Genomic DNA, 20,165 nt, shown 5'->3' with positions numbered 1-20,165 from the left:
TTGGGGGCACAGGTGGGACGGAAGTGCAGAGGTTAGGGGTGAAGGCAGCACAATTAAACAGTTTTTAATAACAGGTTTCAGAGTAGCAGCCGTGTTAGTCTGTATTTGCAAAAAGAAAAGGAGTACTTGTGGCACCTTAGAAACTAACAAATTTATTTGAGCATAAGTTTTTAATAAAGTGCACGTGACAAGTTATCAAATCATGTAAGCTTATAGGTTTCAGAGTAGCAGCCGTGTTAGTCTGTATTCGCAAAAAGAAAAGGAGTACTTGTGGCACCTTAGAGACTAACAAATTTATTGGAGCATAAGCTTTCGTGAGCTACAGCTCACTTCATCGGATGCATTTGGTGGAAAAGCTTATGTTTGTGTTGCTAAGAGCAAGTCAGGCATAGGAGCACCAGTTTAATAATACTGCATATGGCCCCATAAATCCTAAGGAAGGCCCTGAGCACAGGGTAGAAAGGAACAAGAGCAGGAAGAATTAAAAAAGAAACCACAGAACTCAGGGACAAAGAACTTCCGAGACTGCACCCGCCAGAGCCCAATCCAACTGGCACAGAAATCCAGTTCAGGTTTCCTCCACACAATGGCTGCAGTTGGAGCCCATCAAGGGTACTCTAGGAATCCAGTTCCAGCCTCCCCCACAGTGGCACTCTACCCAGAGCCCATATAAGAAAGACAGAAATCCAGGTTTGGTTTTTCCCTTGCCTGGGGCAGCACCCAGAGTCCATTCCAGGAGGCACAGTAATTCAGGCCAGGTTCCTCTACTCCTGGGGGGCTGCACACAGGTTGCACTCCAGATACATCATAAAAATACACCCTAACACCTCTTGCTTGCCGGTGTAAACAGAACCAGCCTGTGCCAGAAGGAGGCAAACATACAGACAGCAGGTTGAAGCTAATACGAACATCTCTGGATTGCTCTGGGACATACCTAACAAACAGCACAGTCAAATGACACATGTATAAAGCACCTATCATTCAGCTGTATCCCCAAAGGCTTGACAAAGTACAAGCCGAGGAAGGAAGAGAATTCCCTTCTTTGCCCCGGGAACAAGGATGCCCTGGGAAATGTTCAGCTTTGGGGGGATGAACGTCTTGGACACTGTTGTTCACCCAGGTAAATGGCTTGATTTGCTTGTATGTACAATATGGAGGCAAACACTAAACCAAGCCAGATGTGGCTATTCCCTTCGCAAAGTGTTTCCTCACTACAGTGAACACATGCAGCCAAAGCTCATACACTTCGATTTTTAGATGTGCCCAAATCCCATTGACACATCATAGGAGTTAGGCACTGTCAGGAGACCCATGGGAAGAGCTGCCCTGGGGAAGCCATCTGCAGCATACGTAAGTTTCATTGCTCCTGCAAAATCCAGGGACTCTGCTACATATTCCTGTGCACTGTCTCCTGGCACTTAACTACTTACATATACACAGGCACTTAATTCCCTTAGGCCCCTTTGAAAATCTCACCATTGTCTACAGAGAGGTTCATGCCCTCCACATACAGACCAGAGGAGATCACAGCTAATGGGACAGGCAAATGGAACTTCCCTTCAAAAATGAATCAAAATTCCCTTAGAAATAGCACTTGGTGCACAGGAAACACCTGGTTCCTAGTTGAGCTGAGGGTGTAGAATTGCATGGGATGCTCACTTCCTTCCTCACATCAGTAAGAGCCTTCAAAGAGACAGCCAAGGCTGAGTTGCCCACTGTTCTCCCAGTGGCCAACCCTGAGCACTGCCCCAAGTCGTGGTAGATGCTTTCATTAGCACCACCATGATGCCCTGGTAGGTCTAGCACACCTAGAGAGCAAAACTGTCAATTGTAATGATCAAATATCAATGAAAAGAATATTAGAGGCTTTAAAAATTGGAACGTGCTGGCATGAAATATCTCCCAATTCACCCAAATGAAAGGGCTCAATTTTCAGCATGCTAATGTACGTTGCCTTCCCTGACCTCTGCGCTGGAAGGAGCAGAATTAATTTTTTTCCAAGAGAGTTGCTAAAGGACTAAGTATCGGAGATTTAGAAACTAAAAATCTTGAATTTAAATGAGTCCTGCAGGTCATAAAAGGTCAATAATAGACTTGGGATTTACTGATCTTTCCAATTCCCCATGGCTGCAAGTAGCTGGATGCTAAACAATTGATGGTTTAGATTTGGGAGGGTGGAGGGGCTGCATAGTTATTTACTGCATCCTGCCTTCTTTTTTATTCTGCACACTCCTCCTCTCAGCACTTGGGCGAATCCAGCCTGAGCTCTCTATTCAGAGACAGAGCTCCAAGTAAGGCCAGGATTAGGGCATATCAGAAAAAGCAGTGACTCAGAACTTGCAGACAGTAACAAATGGAAGCTGCTAAGTTTCTAGAATTGCATAGAAACTCTACTGGAGCTGAGCAGACTCTCTCGTTGGAAGGCCCAGAAAGGAAAGGAGGGTAAATAAAACTAGTCCGAGACCAGACAGGGAAAAGCATTTTAGGGTTGACAGTTGGATCACTGAGGTGAGGCAAGATGGCAGCCCCTCGCCCCACGAGGCCAGTGCTATACTAGTGTTTGCTTGGAGCAGACATGTGCTCTGATTCTAATGCAACTGACCCAAGATGAGAATCCAAGCCAGCTGCAGAGCCCCAGTTGCCCTCTTCCTGTTCCTTGTGGGGGCGCAGAATTCATAAGGTCCGCATATTTCTATGCCCCCCACGCAGAAAAATGCAAAAGAAATCTGTGGAAGGGACATGCCTCTTCCCTTGGCAGCCCAGGCACAGTGCATCTGTTCCAAAGTGCCCGGGACATTTTCAGAGAGGCAAATCACTGTGGGGGGAGGGGTCTGGGCCTGCGGGAGAGAGGTTGATCACCATCAGGGGGTAGGGTTGGGCATGTGTGTGTGCCTGCCAACAACTACTAAAATTGGAACGATACAGAGATTAGCATGGCCCCTGCGCAAGGATAACACACAAATTCGTGAAGTGTTCCATAAAAAACCAAAACCAAACCAAAACAAAACAAACAAACAAAAAACAACAACTGAGAGACACTCTGTCCCTCTCACTTGCTAGTGTGGCTCTCCGGGGGTAGAGTAGTAGGTCTTTTTATTATGCAGGAGGCAGGCTCTGTCCTTGAGGCAGAAATGTAGCAGCCTGCCTGCATAGTAATATTGTTAATATTCCTATTGTTAAAAAGAAAAGGAGTACCCGTTGCACCTTAGAGACTAACAAATTTATTAGAGCATAAGCTTTCGTGAGCTACAGCTCACTTCATAGAATCATAGAATCATAGAATATCAGGGTTGGAAGGGACCCCAGAAGGTCATCTAGTCCAACCCCCTGCTCAAAGCAGGACCAAGTCCCAGTTAAATCATCCCAGCTAGGGCTTTGTCAAGCCTGACCTTAAAAACCTCTAAGGAAGGAGATTCTACCACCTCCCTAGGTAACGTATTCCAGTGTTTCACCACCCTCTTAGTGAAAAAGTTTTTCCTAATATCCAATCTAAACCTCCCCCATTGCAACTTGAGACCATTACTCCTCGTTCTGTCATCTGCTACCATTGAGAACAGTCTAGAGCCATCCTCTTTGAAACCCCCTTTCAGGTAGTTGAAAGCAGCTATCAAATCCCCCCTCATTCTTCTCTTCTGCAGACTAAACAATCCCAGCTCCCTCAGCCTCTCCTCATAAGTCATGTGCTCTAGACCCCTAATCATTTTCGTTGCCCTTCGTTGTACTCTTTCCAATTTATCCATATCCTTCCTGTAGTGTGGGGCCCAAAACTGGACACAGTACTCCAGATGAGGCCTCACCAGTGTCGAATAGAGGGGAACGATCACGTCCCTCGATCTGCTCGCTATGCCCCTACTTATACATCCCAAAATGCCATTGGCCTTCTTGGCAACAAGGGCACACTGCTGACTCATATCCAGCTTCTCGTCCACTGTCACCCCTAAGTCCTTTTCCGCAGAACTGCTGCCGAGCCATTCGGTCCCTAGTCTGTAGCGGTGCATTGGATTCTTCCATCCTAAGTGCAGGACCCTGCATTTATCCTTATTGAACCTCATTAGATTTCTTTTGGCCCAATCCTCCAATTTGTCTAGGTCCTTCTGTATCCTATCCCTCCCCTCCAGCGTATCTACCACTCCTCCCAGTTTAGTATCATCCGCAAATTTGCTGAGAGTGCAATCCACACCATCCTCCAGATCATTTATGAAGATATTGAACAAAACGGGCCCCAGGACCGACCCCTGGGGCACTCCACTTGACACCGGCTGCCAACTAGACATGGAGCCATTGATCACTACCCGTTGAGCCCGACAATCTAGCCAGCTTTCTACCCACCTTATAGTGCATTCATCCAGCCCATACTTCCTTAACTTGCTGACAAGAATGCTGTGGGAGACCGTGTCAAAAGCTTTGCTAAAGTCAAGAAACAATACATCCACTGCTTTCCCTTCATCCACAGAACCAGTAATCTCATCATAAAAGGCGATTAGATTAGTCAGGCATGACCTTCCCTTGGTGAATCCATGCTGACTGTTCCTGATCACTTTCCTCTCCTCTAAGTGCTTCAGGATTGATTCTTTGAGGACCTGCTCCATAATTTTTCCAGGGACTGAGGTGAGGCTGACCGGCCTGTAGTTCCCAGGATCCTCCTTCTTCCCTTTTTTAAAGATGGGCACTACATTAGCCTTTTTCCAGTCATCCGGGACTTCCCCCGTTCGCCACGAGTTTTCAAAGATAATGGCCAAGGGCTCTGCAATCACAGCCGCCAATTCCTTCAGCACTCTCGGATGCAATTCGTCCGGCCCCATGGACTTGTGCACGTCCAGCTTTTCTAAATAGTCCCTAACCACCTCTATCTCTACAGAGGGCTGGCCATCTCTTCCCCATTTTGTGATGCCCAGCACAGCAGTCTGGGAGCTGACCTTGTTAGTGAAAACAGAGGCAAAAAAAGCATTGAGTACATTAGCTTTTTCCACATCCTCTGTCACTAGCTTGCCTCCCTCATTCAGTAAGGGGCCCACACTTTCCTTGGCTTTCTTCTTGTTGCCAACATACCTGAAGAAACCCTTCTTGTTACTCTTGACATCTCTTGCTAGCTGCAGCTCCAGGTGCGATTTGGCCCTCCTGATATCTTTCCTACATGCCCGAGCAATATTTTTATACTCTTCCCTGGTCATATGTCCAAGCTTCCACTTCTTGTAAGCTTCTTTTTTATGTTTAAGATCCGCTAGGATTTCACCATTAAGCCAAGCTGGTCGCCTGCCATATTTACTATTCTTTCGACTCATCGGGATGGTTTGTCCCTGTAACCTCAACAGGGATTCCTTGAAATACAGCCAGCTCTCCTGGACTCCCTTCCCTTTCATGTTAGTCCCCCAGGGGATCCTGGCCATCTGTTCCCTGAGGGAGTCAAAGTCTGCTTTCCTGAAGTCCAGGGTCCGTATCCTGCTGCTTACCTTTCTTCCCTGCGTCAGGATCCTGAACTCAACCAACTCATGGTCACTGCCTCCCAGATTCCCATCCACTTTTGCTTCCCCCACTAATTCTACCCGGTTTGTGAGCAGCAGGTCAAGAAAAGCGCTCCCCCTAGTTGGCTCCCCTAGCACTTGCACCAGGAAATTGTCCCCTACGCTTTCCAAAAACTTCCTGGATTGTCTATGCACCGCTGTATTGCTCTCCCAGCAGATATCAGGAAAATTAAAGTCACCCATGAGAATCAGGGCATGCGATCTAGGATGCGTAATGCATCCGATGAAGTGAGTTGTAGCTCACGAAAGCTTATGCTCTAATAAATTTGTTAGTCTCTAAGGTGCCACGGGTACTCCTTTTCTTTTTGTGAATACAGACTAACACGGCTGCTACTCTGAAACCATTCCTATTGTTAGTTAACTGTTCCCATTCTCAGTCAATACCCCCTGCAACATAAAACCTGTAAAAGTTTTTAGGCCCCTACATTGCCAGAGTGATGTAAAGCCTTATAAATGACAGTAAGAGAATCAGCTAGGAAGAGCTATGTGCTCTCTCACTTTTTTCCTGTGCCAAAGTGGCACAATGGGGTTAGATTACCTCTCAGGATTTATTTTACTTACCCATTAAAAAAAAAAAAAAGACTTTGAGCGCAAATAAAACATTTACCAAGCAGTCAATAAAATGCCAGGACAATCAGAAGCAAGCACTTCCCAAAGTACCCAGCCAGGCCCAGGACAATGATTAGCAAAACTTATAGTCATTGTAGTTTAAATAAATTACCAAAACAATTGAAACAGGTGTATATATTATATTACATTATTTTGACACACAAAATATGCAAAATTTTGAATTTTTGGTGCAGAATCCCCCCAGGAGTAAGGAATGCAGCCCTTACCCCAGGCCAGGTGGCGAGAGCGCCAAAGGGATCACAACGTCCACATGTAATGCACAAATTTTGTTGCACAAGAGCTGCAAGAAAGCCACCACCGCTTCTGTGCTGAGGCTTATTGTCACGCTGAGCTGATGGGTCTCTTGCCCCAACCCAGCTCCTGTTGCAGTCAAGGCTAAAACTTCTCTGTGTGAGCTGTGTCATACCCTCAGTCAGCCAGTAGTTCGTTCCTATCTGAAGGAAAGAGGGGAGGTTCATTTCCACTTGCTCTCTCTGTAGGGGGAGCTCGCAAGTTCTAGGTGGAAATGTTTTAATTAATTGCTTTCTTTCTGGCCTCATGTCCACAGGACAGCAGCGTCACTTCTCTATGTCTCTGCTGCCTTCTCTCTCCTTGCCACGTGCTGACAGTGCAAATTAAGAGGCTGGGCAAGACAGCATCTGGGCCATCTGGTACAGCCAGCATTTCCTTGTGGCCCCAGACATCGTATCAGCATTTCCTTGTGGCCCCAAACGTCGTATGATCTCAATCAGAAACACAGTTGTCAATTCACAGGGCAGCCAGGTGCTATCTCAGGCCCCAGTCTATCCCTCGCCAGCAAAGGACTTCAGCACATGCTTAAAAACCAGTTGGAGAACACTTCAATCTCTCTGGTCACTCGATCACAGACCTAAGAGTGGCTATACTTCAACAAAAAAGCTTCAAAAACAGACTCCAACGAGAGACTGCTGAATTGGAATTAATTTGCAAACTGGATACAATTAACTTAGGCTTGAATAGAGACTGGGAATGGATGAGTCATTACACAAAGTAAAACTATTTCCCCATGGTATTTCTCCCTCCCACCCCACCCCCCACTGTTCCTCTGATATTCTTGTTAACTGCTGGAATTAGCCTACCTTGCTTGTCACCATGAAAGGTTTTCCTCCTTTCCCCCCCCTGCTGTGGGTGATGGCTTATCTTAAGTGATCACTCTCCTTACAGTGTGTATGATAAACCCATTGTTTCATGTTCTCTGTGTGTGTGTATATAAATCTCTCCTCTGTTTTTTCCACCAAATGCATCCGATGAAGTGAGCTGTAGCTCACGAAAGCTTATGCTCTAATAAATTTGTTAGTCTCTAAGGTGCCACAAGTACTCCTTTTCTTTTTGCGAATACAGACTAACACGGCTGCTACTCTGAAAAATGGAATTTTAGTGTGTCTTTAAGTGCTTTGCTGATCGTAAGCACTAGCTGAACTGGAGCCCTGGTGAGAGTTACAAGCAAGAGAGCTTTAAAACGGGGAAAGGGCAGTGCAGAGAGATGTGCAAAAACTCTCCTGCTCTGCCTGGATTAACCCCGGTGACTTTCATATGCTCAGAGAGCAGGGCTGGCTCTTGTCCTGTGAGACAAACAACCACAGCACATATACAGTGCTTTGACTCTCACCGCTCCCCCACCCCAGTGTCCCGTGCTTTAGGAATAGGCTCCACACACACCTTCTTCCGCAGGCATGTCCCACTCTAACTGGGGCACCGCCCCCCTATCACTTCGCCTCCTGGGAGGTCTCCTAGCCACGCAGTGACAAGACCCAGCCCTGCTTTGCCTTGCCGAGGTCCCAACCTGAGGACAGAGATTGGGATTTATAACTCATGATTCTCGGCTTGCTAGGAGTATCTGCAGCCTCGCTGAAAAGGGACGCCACAGGAGAGACTTTGTAGTCCAGGAGCCATGGGGCAGGGATAAGCTGGCTTCAGGACTCTGATGATGAAGGTTACTGCTGAATATTTAAACAACGACCTCCTTCCAATGATTCACCCATGCACCGGGCATCAGGGGCAGCTCCAGTTCTCCACAACAGCCTCCTGCTTACATTGAGGGTGTCATTTCCAAAGCACTGCTTGGTAGGGCAAAGCCTTGAAGCCTCCTGAGCAAAGCCTTGAAGCCAACAGGAGCTGAGGCCCTTTAGTCCCAGTGCTGAGCACTTGGCAGGATTGGGTCCTTGGGCAGCTTTCAGGATGCTGTGCAAAGCAGACGAGATGGTGGCCCTTTCCCTGCCTCCTCTCCCAATGACTCTGCATGGACAAGAACCTTCCTTCCAGCTCCAGAAGGCTGTGGCTTCCCGCAGAGCTTACCAAAGTTACTGTGATGGAGAGAGACTAAGGATATGTCTACACTGCATTCGGGAGAAGTGACTGCAACACGGACCACGGCCACTTGAATATGTAACCGAGGGCCCTGGGCAGCTAGCCTGCGGAGTCACTGCTCTTGTTACCCGAGCGAGCTTTGGTCTAGTTCTACATACGTGCATTGCAATCACACCTCCCAACTGCAGCGTTGATAGATCCTAAGCTGTTCTCAGTTTCCTACTGTAACAGGAGCATGGGGAAGCATACTGTGCCTACTGTGTCAGGCTGTGCGCTGCCAGGCCCAACCCTGCCAGGTAACCCTTCCATTAGCTGGAAGATGAAGCTAGACTTTTACCACAAAAGAGACCAACGTGTAGACAATCAGCTCTGGGATGGGACAAATTCACCCCTGGTGGAACCCCCCCTGGCCGAAGCTACACACCACTGCCTCCAGGACCTCTGAGCAGCCAATGCCAACTCATTTAAACACCAGCTCTCCTATTAAAATTGAGAGAGTCGATTGTTACAATCCCAATTCCCTTCCATTACCTCACTGGAAACTTAAGGCACCAGGAATTGCTGAGAAGTCGGAATTAAGGCTGACCCAGAAGACAGAGACCTTTACATCATCATCAGCGGAAGCCATTAGGGATGGCTGTGCCCTGACAAGTTCAGCCTGGTTGACTTAGTTAATGGCAGCAATCTGCCCGGGAATTGATGAGGCTTGGGTTTAGCTCTGCTATAGTGACACCATAACTAACTTCACTGGGCTGGTGCGAGGGAGGCAGGAGTGAAGGGAGTTCCAGTCTGGGATGGCATTATTTCTATACCCTAGAGCTGCCTTTACATACAAATTTCTGCTGCTCTCACTTTAGAGCCTCTCATTATCTTTGCAAAAAAATTCTTCTCTGTTCATTTCACTACAGATCGGAGGTCCCTATGCTTCCTTCACACCCTCTTCCCCCATGCACCTACTACCTGATATCTCTCCTAGGTTCTTTCCCCTACCCTTGAATGTTACCTTATTTCCTCCCCAATCATCTCCCCCAACTCAATTTACTTCCCCTCTTTTCCTTTAATCCTCCCTTCTTCATATACTGCTTTCTCCCCAGTGCCCCATCCCCATCCCATCCACTCTCTCTTCTCCAAGACCATCGTGCGGTGACCTTCAAAACTGGCTCAAAGCTTTCCCAAGTTCCCGTTTTCTGCCCACAAGTGGCTGATGAGAATGAGGCAGACCTGATGTGCTCTCAGATGTTCGTAAGTTTCACTGGGAAGGCTGCTGAGCAGACAGCACTAAGAGACTTGAGCCGGGCGCAAACAGGCAGAATGCCATGGGTGGACTTATAAGTATGGCAAACAGGCAGGTTCAGAGGAAATAACCTGTCGCAGGAAGCCAGGTCAATGAGAATAACAGCAGCAATATCGTCTTCTCTGGCTCCAGCCCCTTTCATTAAGCTACAGGAATCACAGAATATTAGGGTTGGAAGAGACCTCAGGAGGTCATCTAGTCCAATCTCCTGCTCAAAGCAGGACCAACACCAACGAAATTATCCCAGCCAAGGCTTTGTCAAGCCGGGCCTTAAAAACCTCTAAGAAAGGAGATTCCACCACCTCCCTAGGTAATCCATTCCAGTGCTTCACCACCCTCCTAGTGAAACAGTGTTTCCTAATATCCAACCTAAACCTCCCCCACTGCAACTTGAGACCATTGCTCCTTGTTCTGTCATCTGCCACCACTGAGAACAGCCTAGCTCCATCCTCTTTGAAACCCCCCTTCAGGTACTTGAAGGCTGCTTCAAATCCCCCCTCACTCTTCTCTTCTGCAGACTAAATAATCCCAGTTCCCTCATCCTCTCCTCGTAAGTCATGTGCCCCAGACCCTTAATCAAAGAGGCTGCACCCATAACAACAGCAATCAGAAAATCCTGCATATGCAGCCTGATGCAGGGAGGGAAAGAGGGAAGGATTTAGAAAGAGCAGAGGGCGGTGGTGGAAGGGATTGCTCTAGAAAAAACAGATGTAACCTGGGGCCAGAAGAGGAGCTGTTCCATATAGAAACACGTGCCAGAGGGTCTCAGACGACAGTGCTGGACTCTCAGATCAGCCTAGGCTAGACAGGAGCAGGCATGTAGGTTAGGCTTTCTACTCAAAGCACAGCAGGAAAACTGATGGGAAACCAGCAACTGAACTCAGGGCTGCTGGATCTAAAAGCAAGAGCTAGTCCCAGCTGCTTGAGCTAACAGACCAACTCCATTAATTGGAAAGCAGCTGTGGACTCATAACCCTGATAAACGTCCCGACTGCTAAAGAGGAAAAGAGACCCACACCCCATTCCAGGCTCCATCCTTCTTCCTTGGACCCAACACATCAAGACACTGAGAGAAACAACATGGATCATCTCAGGCCAGGATCTGACTTGGGTCTAGCTCTTGGTCCCTAGGTCAAGCAAGGCCAGGTTGGGGGCAGGATGTTTTCATCTGAATCCAAAAGTGTGGAACACCCTCCTGGAAGGGGATCCCTCGCCAGCTCCTTCAGAGATTGAGGCCTGCCCAGTACTTTGCTGCACTTCCTTTTCCATCATAAAGAATTGAACAGGACACAAAACCTATCCCCTTCCCTGTACAGGTCTCCTTTAAGTCAGGGCCTTTCCCAGCAGCTTGGGAAAGAAAAAGCACCTCCACAGCAAGCTTGGCTGGCCAGCCTGTGTGAGCTGTGCTTTGCAGTTAGGGCAGATGGATACACCTGGATAAAGGATTTTTCCTCCTCCCAGTCCAGAATCTGCCTCTGCAGTGATGCCAGTGAGTCAGAGCCTCAGTTAATGGAAGTCGGTGTAATTCCCCTGAAGCCAGTGCAGTAACACTGATTTACAGCAGCTGAGAATCTGGCCATACCCTTCTGCCTGTTGTCATGTGAGCAATTGTGATGTCACAACTCCAGTGTTATTGACCCAGGCAGTGCCCTTCCTTCCTAGCAGGCTTGGGGGAAAAGTCCTCCTGTTTTTGTACAGCCACAAATGTTACTGGATTATTAGAGTACGTCGTAAGAGTATGTATCACAAAGCGAGTCTCTGGTTAATTGATTTCTGTTCAGGTCAGAGAAAGCTTGTCCTTGGCAAGCAGGAAAGTCTCTCTTCAAATGAGCCCAAGCGGATCACTGATATATACAACAGGAATCAGACTCTTTTAAGAGGGCATTATGGGGGATTACAGACCAGTCTGGCACAATATTCCAGCTCCTCCAGAGAGGGCACTACCAGGTGTTACAGAGAAGTTTAGCAAGTAATATACCTCTGCCATTACTTGCCAAGCCAGTCCACAATCCTCAATAATGCCCTCTCTGGAGGGGTTGGCACCGCTTGCCAAGCTGGTCTTTAATCCCCCATAATGACCTTGCTAGAGACTCTGGCTTTATATAATTCCTGATGATGTTCTTGCAGTCAGTAAGCCCCTGTGTGTCCCTGGACATTGTAGGAAACAGCTTATGATCTCAGGACAGATACTGAGCATCCTACAGCTCCTGTTTGTGCCACTGAATATACTGAGACCAAGGCTGGGAGCCACAGTGCCCCAAGACCCTTGCTCTCCACCTCTTAGGAGACAACTCCGAACATCACGTGCTTAGCGGAAGCCCCCAAGCTAGTCCCCATTCACAGGAAAAAGAAACTGGTGCCTTTGAGACGTGAAACTGGGCAAGACTGGGAAACTCCATGGAGGCGAAGACCCGTGGCTGGGAGTCCTGGAAGAAGATGGCTCTGTGGGCCGCACTGCCATGGTGGGGAGTGAAGGGACATGCTGCACTACAATGATAGTAACTGATACTTTCAGCCCCTGATCACAAGATGCTTTAGTAACAGTAATTCAGAAAGCCTGTGAGGTAGATAGTGGGTAAACGGAGGGAAAGGGTATATGTCCACTGCAGTCAGGAGGTGTGAGTGAAGCGCATGAAGACACACCTGATCTAGCTATGATCCACCTAGCTCGAGTAACAACAGCAGTGAAACCCCGGGCAGCCTGGGTTGCTTCATGGGCTAGCCCTGACTGCCCAGGACCCTGGATAGATACTCAAAAGTCCATTGCCCACGCTGCTGTGGAATCACTGCTATTGTTACTTGATCTAGCTTTGATCTAGCTAGTGCAGCAATCACAATTCCCAAGTGCAATGCAGACTTACCCAAAGAGGGGGCTAATTGCCTAAACCAAGTTCACACCACAAGTCATCAGCACAGCCAAGGGCAGATGCTACAGGTCTTACTCCAGCCACTAGACACTGGCCTCGCCTTCACTCACAAGATCAAATTCAGCTTGGAGATCTAGAGAGAATCTTGTCCATCCCAAACCACCTCACACACTGCTCTGCTAGCTCTGTCTGTAGTGGCATCCCATCGTTGCACCATCACGGGCACTAAAACTCATCCAGCAAACTCAGAAAGAAAGAGAAGGAAAGAGCAGAACAGGGCTAGATGACAGTCTGAAGCACACAGGTCCCAGCATTGAAAGGGTTAACCAATCCCCCACACCTCCAATACCATGGTAGATCCACAGCCTAATTAAACGAGTTGCTGCAGAGGAGAGGCAGGCTGGCCTGAGACACACAGGCCTGTGGTGCTTTCAAAGGGGAGAGCAATTGACACTCAACAAATCCCTGTGCTAATGACCAGTTTTCAAAAGGTCTGAACAGGCCCCAAAGCCCAAAGATGACTCATTCGATCAGCCGAGGGACTGGGAAAGGCAGCTCCTACAGCCAGTAAAGCTCAGTGTCTGTTGGAGGCTACACATCCAAGCCAGCAGGATTATTCTTTGCCGGCAGCGTGGGGTGAGTATGCTCCATTGCAGCTCCCTAGCCAAACGGAAGGGGATGAAATTCTCAGCTTAGGCATAGAGCCCTCACCCTGCGGCTTCAGATGCAGCCTTGCATCTCTATCCAGGTCCTCTGGGGATCTCCCCATGGTCCTCCAGCAGAAGGGGAGAAGTGAGGATTGTGTCCAGTTCTAGTGAGCACAATTCAAGAAGGATGTTGATAAACTGGAGTGGGTTCAGAGAAGAGCCATGAAAATGATTAAAGAATTAGGAAACCTGCCTTATAATGATAGACTCAAGGAGCTCAATCTAATTAGCTTAACCAAAGGTAGGTTAAGGGGTAGCTTGATTTCAGTATGTACTTATCTGCCTGGGGATCAAATATTTAATAATGGGGTATTCTATCTAGCAGAGAAAGGTATAACATGATCCATTAGCTGGAAGATGAAGCTAGACAAATTCAAACTGGAAATAAGGTGTACATTTTTGACACTGAGCGTAATTAACCATTGGAACAACTTTCCAAGGATTGTGGTAGATTCTTCATCCCTGACAATTTTAAAATTCAGATTGGATGTTTTTCTAAAAGCTCTGCTCCAGGAACGATTTGAGGGCAGTTCTCCAGCCTGTGCTATACAGGAAGTCAAACTAGCTGATCACAACGGTCCCTTTGGCCTTGAGATCTATGAGGGCTGAGATTTCAAATGGAAAAAGTCAGCAGAAAAAAAATATTAAAATTCCTTTCGAGGAAGCTGTTGTAAAGTGCAACCACTTTTCTTTCTTTCTTTGCCTCACAGTTCACCTTTAGTTGTATCCCCTGGAAGGAGAGGAATTCTTTTGCGTCGTGCAAGAGTAGTATCTAACCAAAATGAAATTTAGACTGATACATTTCCTAACTGAGTGAGATGCAGCTGCCTGTGGAATCATCTCTTGGGGGGTAGCAGCCCATGCCCCATCACTTGTTCATTTGAAACTGGAGAATAGACTACAGGGTACAGTCCTGTACTGAGTACAGAGTGGAATAGTTACCCTTGTAAGGGTATGCCTACACTGGAGTGGGGCTGTTATTCCCAGCACAGAGACATACCCTCGCATGGCTCTGATCAAACCGGTGCACTAAAAATAGAGCGTAGCCACAGCGGCAAGAGTGGCTAGCTGCCCAAGTACGTATCTAGGGTTTCAGATGGGATCAGCTGGTACTGCTGCTTTGGCTGCTGTGACTACACTCCTATTTTTATCATATTAGCTTGATCAGAGCTAGCCTGGGCATTGTCCCCTCGGGCTGGAATTTACATCTCCAGCTCCAGTTGTAGACGTACCCTATGATCATACGCTAATCCCTTTTATAAAGTGGTGGCGCTGAGATACTTTCAGAAAGGGGCTTTGAAGTGACACACCCATCTGCCTCCCATCTCTCAGGGCCTGTCTACACTTAACATGCTACAGCTGCAGTGCTTGAGTGTAGATGCTACCTATGCTGACAAGAGGGGTTCTCCCATCAGCGTAGGTAATCCACCTCCCCTAGAGATGGTAGCTAGTTGACTGAAGAATTCTTCTGTCAACCTAGTACCGTCTGCATTGGCACTTAAGTCAGTTTTACAACACCGCTCAGGGGTGTGGATTTTTCACACCCCCTGACCAAAGTAGTTAAACTGACCTAATTTTCTAGTGTAGACCAGGCATCGCTGCTTCCGGCCTGTGGGTTTGTTTGCCTGTTCTCCTTTTTCATCCCAATCATTTCATCTTGGCGTTTGTCACACTGGCTCCAGGAGAACAGGGGGAAAAAAGCGCCCAACCCCAAACAAACAGTAATAATACTGCAAGTACAAGACCATCAAAAAATTATCAACCAGTGACAAGAGAAGACAACCCCTTATATACACACAGGGAATATAAATCTTTAGAAAATACTGTAAAGCAGCCAAGCATCTCATCCTGTAATAATCTCTGAGACAGTTGATCCCAGGGCTCTTATTACCCCAGCAGCCTGCATCTGAAATCCACTAGACAGCAGGCTTAGCCACCACTGAGTATTGATTAAGAAGGCAGCTTCACAAAATGCTGTGGCATTTTTCTTTCAAAGCACTAACTTGTTTGTCAATAATGCTCTCTTTGGCACAGCAAGGGTTGAGCAGGAAGGGATGTGGGGAAGGGGGATCTTTTCTTCTCTTCACATGTAGTCAGTGTCTTGTGTTTTTCTCTGTTTTCCCCAATGGGGAGGGGGAAGCAGTGGGGGCAGCAATGGTTTGCTTATGTTCTCCTGCCAATCAGAGAACAAATGAAACCATATTCCCACCGGTAAAGAGCAACGGGTGGAATTTGCAGATTTCCAAGGACTCATCACACCACCTGGATGGACAGTAACAGTTGTTAATGTGCACCTGCACCAATAGTGGCAGTGTACTGTGCCAACCAGATGTGGACCACACCCCTGATACGCTGGCAGCAGGAGGGGCAGTGATTAGTCAGAATGTAAATGCCCCCATACATACCTGGTGCCAGTGCAGAGCAGGGTATGGAACTGGGGTGAACCGAGGGCCCCCCGTGTCTCAACGTTAAGGGAAAGCTCAGTACACTTAAGGCTTGCAAGGCATTCATTGCCTAGAATCAACCACAGATCAAATCCCTCCACCCTCCCAGGGGGTAGCCTGGTCAGGATTCGACCTGTGAGTTGCCAGCTCACTGTGCAGAGGAAGCAGGGATTAGCGCAAAAGGGGACAATGGGTAATTCTGCAACCTAGCTAGTTTGAAACAGAGCTAGTTTGAATGGGATTAGATGATGGAGTTGCCTGGGATAGCCAAGCCTAGACTCCAGGACCCAGGAGGTCCCTTCTGTCCTATGTACCTATTACAGCCCAATACATCACTGAAGTTGGACAATCCTCTTTGATCCCAGAGGACTTGTACTGGGCTGCTGCATGGCCAGTACACCACATTAGCACCTCTCTGAAGCTGCTATCTAATTCTCCAGAACATTGACTTTCACTTAAAAACGACACCAAGTTTCCAGCTGTAACAGCTGCAAAGAAACCGCCACAAAAAGGACCGAAGTGTAACGGATGCAAAGAGATCAGAATCTGCACAGTGCTTGCAGCAGTGGTTCACAGAGATGTGAGCTGCCTTATCCATCTTGGCGCGGCATTCACGCAGCTGCCCAGTGATGACCACCAGAATGTCAATGGAGAGGGAGGACCACAGAGCTGCACAAGCCACGTCTTCTTTGGGAGCCATGAGTGGGTGATGTTTGGGAGACGCCCCCCTTATTTTTCTCCCCCCAGTCAAGGAGCAGAGCCTGGAGGGCACGTTCCCATCCCAGTGAGGGGCCCAGTGGAGCTGCACAATCGTATTTGGAATCTACTGTGTGCAGCATTTCAGTCTGGTGGCAAATGCAGATGGCGTTTATTTTGTGGATGGAGCACCACCCGAGGTCCCCTGACCCCAACCCCAGGCTGTCCACCTGTGCTCCTTTGAATGGAAAGTTGCTTTTAGCAGGTGAGAGAACAGCAACGGGCAAGGGAATGCCCCAGGCAGAGTGTAATGAAATCACTCCAGCTAAGAGTGAACAAAAGGGACTGGCAAAGGTCTGAAGGGATCTCACTTGGCCCATCCCACCACACCTCCTAGAGGATTTTATCATCTCAAGGATTTAGGATTTTGTTCCCATGTCCGATCTTTGCCCCATCCACCCAAATCCTTGGCCTCTACAGATCCTTGCTATCATTAGAAAGCTATAAACAGGGGCACTCAGGAGGAAAAACAGGGTCCCAGCTTCCAGATCCATGGGACTATGAGAGCTGTGTAGCAGCACAGAGCAAATAATACTGTCTGCTGTACTGAAATCAGAGTGCCTGTGTGAGCCAGGGGTGTTCGGCACATATGGGGACGTGTGAGACTGCGTGGCTGGCCTGGATATCGGCATGTTTGAACACAGATGAAAGGGATAGACTTTTCTTCTGCTCTAAAATCCCTTTCATGCCTCCAGAATGGACCTTACATCATGCAAAATGGAAAAGTACCCAAGGTCAAAAGGACAGCGCTGGCTGCCTGAATTTCCAGGGAATCTGAGGCTTGTGTGGGTTTCTTTTTAACTCTGTCTCCCTCAAAAAAGTTTGGAAATCTCTATTTTCTCTCCTCTCGATTTTGCCCTTCACCAAGGCAGAATTCTGCTCCCGAGTGACACCGCGGGGCTCAGCTCCAATCATCCAGCCTCCCTTGATAAGGGAAGTTCTGCGCTTGTGGGGAGGAGCATGGACAGTGTCGCTCTGAGATCACCACCTGCCCCATATCATCCCATCCCCTTGGAATCTGTGCTCTGTGACACTCTGCTGTCCGGGCTGCTGACAGCACCCACGAGGGCAATGATTTCAGTGAATCACCACCTTTCAAAGCTGCCTGGGGAGATACAAATGTTTCCATGCAGCATTGATGAGCACAGGATTCCACTCTCCTCCCAACTGGGCATCTAGGGAGAAGTATAGTTGTTCCTAAAGCAGGACAGACTTTGTGGCAGGGCGCTGCTGGGGAAGCCCCAATCAGCTCCTGCCACTCCAGCCCCAATCAGGGGAAATGGATTGGGGCTGCGTAAATAGCCTAGGTTTGCCTAATCACTGACTGCACCTGCCAGCCTCATTAGACCGGAGCTATAAGGCTGGGAAGAAGTGAGTAGGGAGGGGAAGACCAGAAGGGAAGGGAGAGTTAGGAGCCTGTTACTCTGTTGTTGACCAGGCCTGTGTTAGGCCAAGCCAATGTAAATAGCCTGTATATAGCAGGAAACTGGTGGTGGGAAATGGACACCAATAAAGAGCATGGGAGTTGCACCAGCTTGGAGTGTCCCTGAGTCTGTGAGGAGCAGGGCCAAGGGGCTGGATACGCAGGGGCGTGACGGGCACCCCGTTACGGACTTGTAGAAATTGAGGCCTGCAAAAGCTTGGGGTGGATTTCATCCTACCTCACTTTTGTTACTTCACTGCTGAGTCAGCAGGGGGAGCTCACAACATTGCATTTTGCTGTTCCTGCAAAAATAGCAGCTGCTGTTCCACGCTGCTTTCCCTATCACTTCCGCTGCCCTTCCAGCAGTGCAACTGGGAGCAAAATTTGACACCCATTTGTCCAGAAAGGGCCAGCAACATGCTGCCCTATAGAACACAGATGTGATATGGAAAAAGGGACAAGACCAATATAAGGGGCTTTCAGTTGAACTGGCTCAAAACCAGCACAAGAAGAGAATGAACCTGGCAAATCTCCCCAGCATTTACAGTTTCCACTGGGCTACCCTGCTTCCCCTTCTCCTAGTAAAGGTCAAAATGCTTCCTTTCCGCTCTGAGCAGCACAGTGCTGGGACCAATCTTTAATGCTACCCCAAAACTGGAGACACATGGGGGTAGGAAGGCCTGTCCCCAACCCAGCACACCATGGTTCCTTGAGCTGTAGAGAACTGCTGGGTACAGTAGCTAACCCTCCCACCTGGCACTGGGAGCACTGACTCCCTCTTTTGAATTGTTCCTGCATGGATTCTCTTGGGGAACCCTGCAGAAGACATGGCACAATCCTGGTTTTCATCTAGTGAAGGAGAAAGTATGGAAGACAGAGACTGAAGGCTGAAACACAGATTCCCACCCCATGGCTTGCAACTATCCTGCCCCCCTCCCACAGTGCTAAATGGGGAAGAAGAAAGATCCCTAATGGGTCCCAGCATGGAAAAGGTTGAAAACCATTAGTTTTCAAGACAGAAGAATAGGAACTGTTGGCAGGAAGCATCTCCAGAGGCAGCAATGTCTGCATTCTTTCATTGACCACTTGACTATCGACTAGTAAGACTCATTTTGCAGAAGTTGGAGGAAGTAGCTTTGGCTACATCCCCGATCTCCTGGAGTTCTGCAGGCTAGGATAAGGGCGTTTTGGCACACCATGGGCGAGCTCAGATGTGTGGGTGAAACACGAGCACCGCCGCATCCCTTTAGTCTTTAAAACAGGGCTTATGTAGTGCAGATGGCCTCATGAGATGAGTAGTCAGATAGATTTCCCTCCAGAATAGTCATATCAGCACAAATCCCCTGGTGTGGACGCAGTTCAGAGAGTCCAAGGCCAGAAGGGATTAACTAGTCTGACCTCCTGTGTAACATAAAACAGAGAACATCCCCAAAACAATCCCTTACACCAATGTATAGGTGCCTTCCCAGAACAGCTTATTCCATTTCCTACATGGTGAAAAGCTGTACTAGTCTAAACCATCCTTATCCCACTGTAATTACATCCACACTCAGGGGATAGCACTACATTGATTAGATCACACACAACTTCTGTGTGTAGACAAGCCCTTCGGAGGGAAATACACAACCTTGTTCATTTCATTACAAAATAAAATGCTCCCCCCGCTATGCCCATTGCATTAGTATCTGAGCACCTTATCCATTACTGGAGTGAAGACAAAATGCTCTCCTCCCACCCCACTTTGCTGGGCTCGAAGAGAACAAAAACAAGCTACCGTACCAGTTGAAGAGGGATGGCTTTGAGATTTGTGCATGGCAGGCAGCAGAGAAGAGAGGGGGACAGGGTTCTGGTGGATGACTGGGCTCCCAGATGCTACAGCAATACTAATAATGAATAATCATCATCCCCCCACCCTACGCCCCCATTGAGATCTGCTCACTATCCCTACAGGTTGGCAAACACTTCCTCCATCCCTGTCTAGCACCCTGTGCCTGAAGGTAGGCTGGGGGCTGGTACATAAAGGGCAAATCCAGGGCAGAAGGGAAAGCCAGTTTGATTTATTTGTCAGCTGTGTGGTAGATTTTCCCCACAGACATCTTGGAGCAGATTTTTCAGAGAGGTTTAGCCTAGGGGAGTTACACTGCTGTCACGGGCCCACGAGTAATATCTGCCCGTACGGCGTTGGAAAACAGAGGGT

At 48.1% G+C, this 20,165-nt stretch overlaps 1 protein-coding gene and 1 pseudogene across 3 annotated transcripts in view; one reads left to right on the top strand and one right to left on the bottom strand.

Annotated features, from left to right (window-relative positions):
* The window catches only part of CACNA2D2 (calcium voltage-gated channel auxiliary subunit alpha2delta 2), a 630,338-nt gene that overhangs the window by 292,848 nt on the left and 317,325 nt on the right, over window positions 1–20,165 (bottom strand). The gene's annotated exons all lie outside the window — the stretch shown is intronic.
* On the top strand, window positions 2,885–2,985 carry LOC119859586 (annotated as a pseudogene).

This window comes from Dermochelys coriacea, chromosome 7 (genome assembly GCF_009764565.3).
Source record: "Dermochelys coriacea isolate rDerCor1 chromosome 7, rDerCor1.pri.v4, whole genome shotgun sequence".
NCBI lineage: Eukaryota > Metazoa > Chordata > Testudines > Dermochelyidae > Dermochelys > Dermochelys coriacea.
Note: the sequence above shows the minus strand (reverse complement) of the source record. Positions and strands in the feature narration are given on the sequence as shown.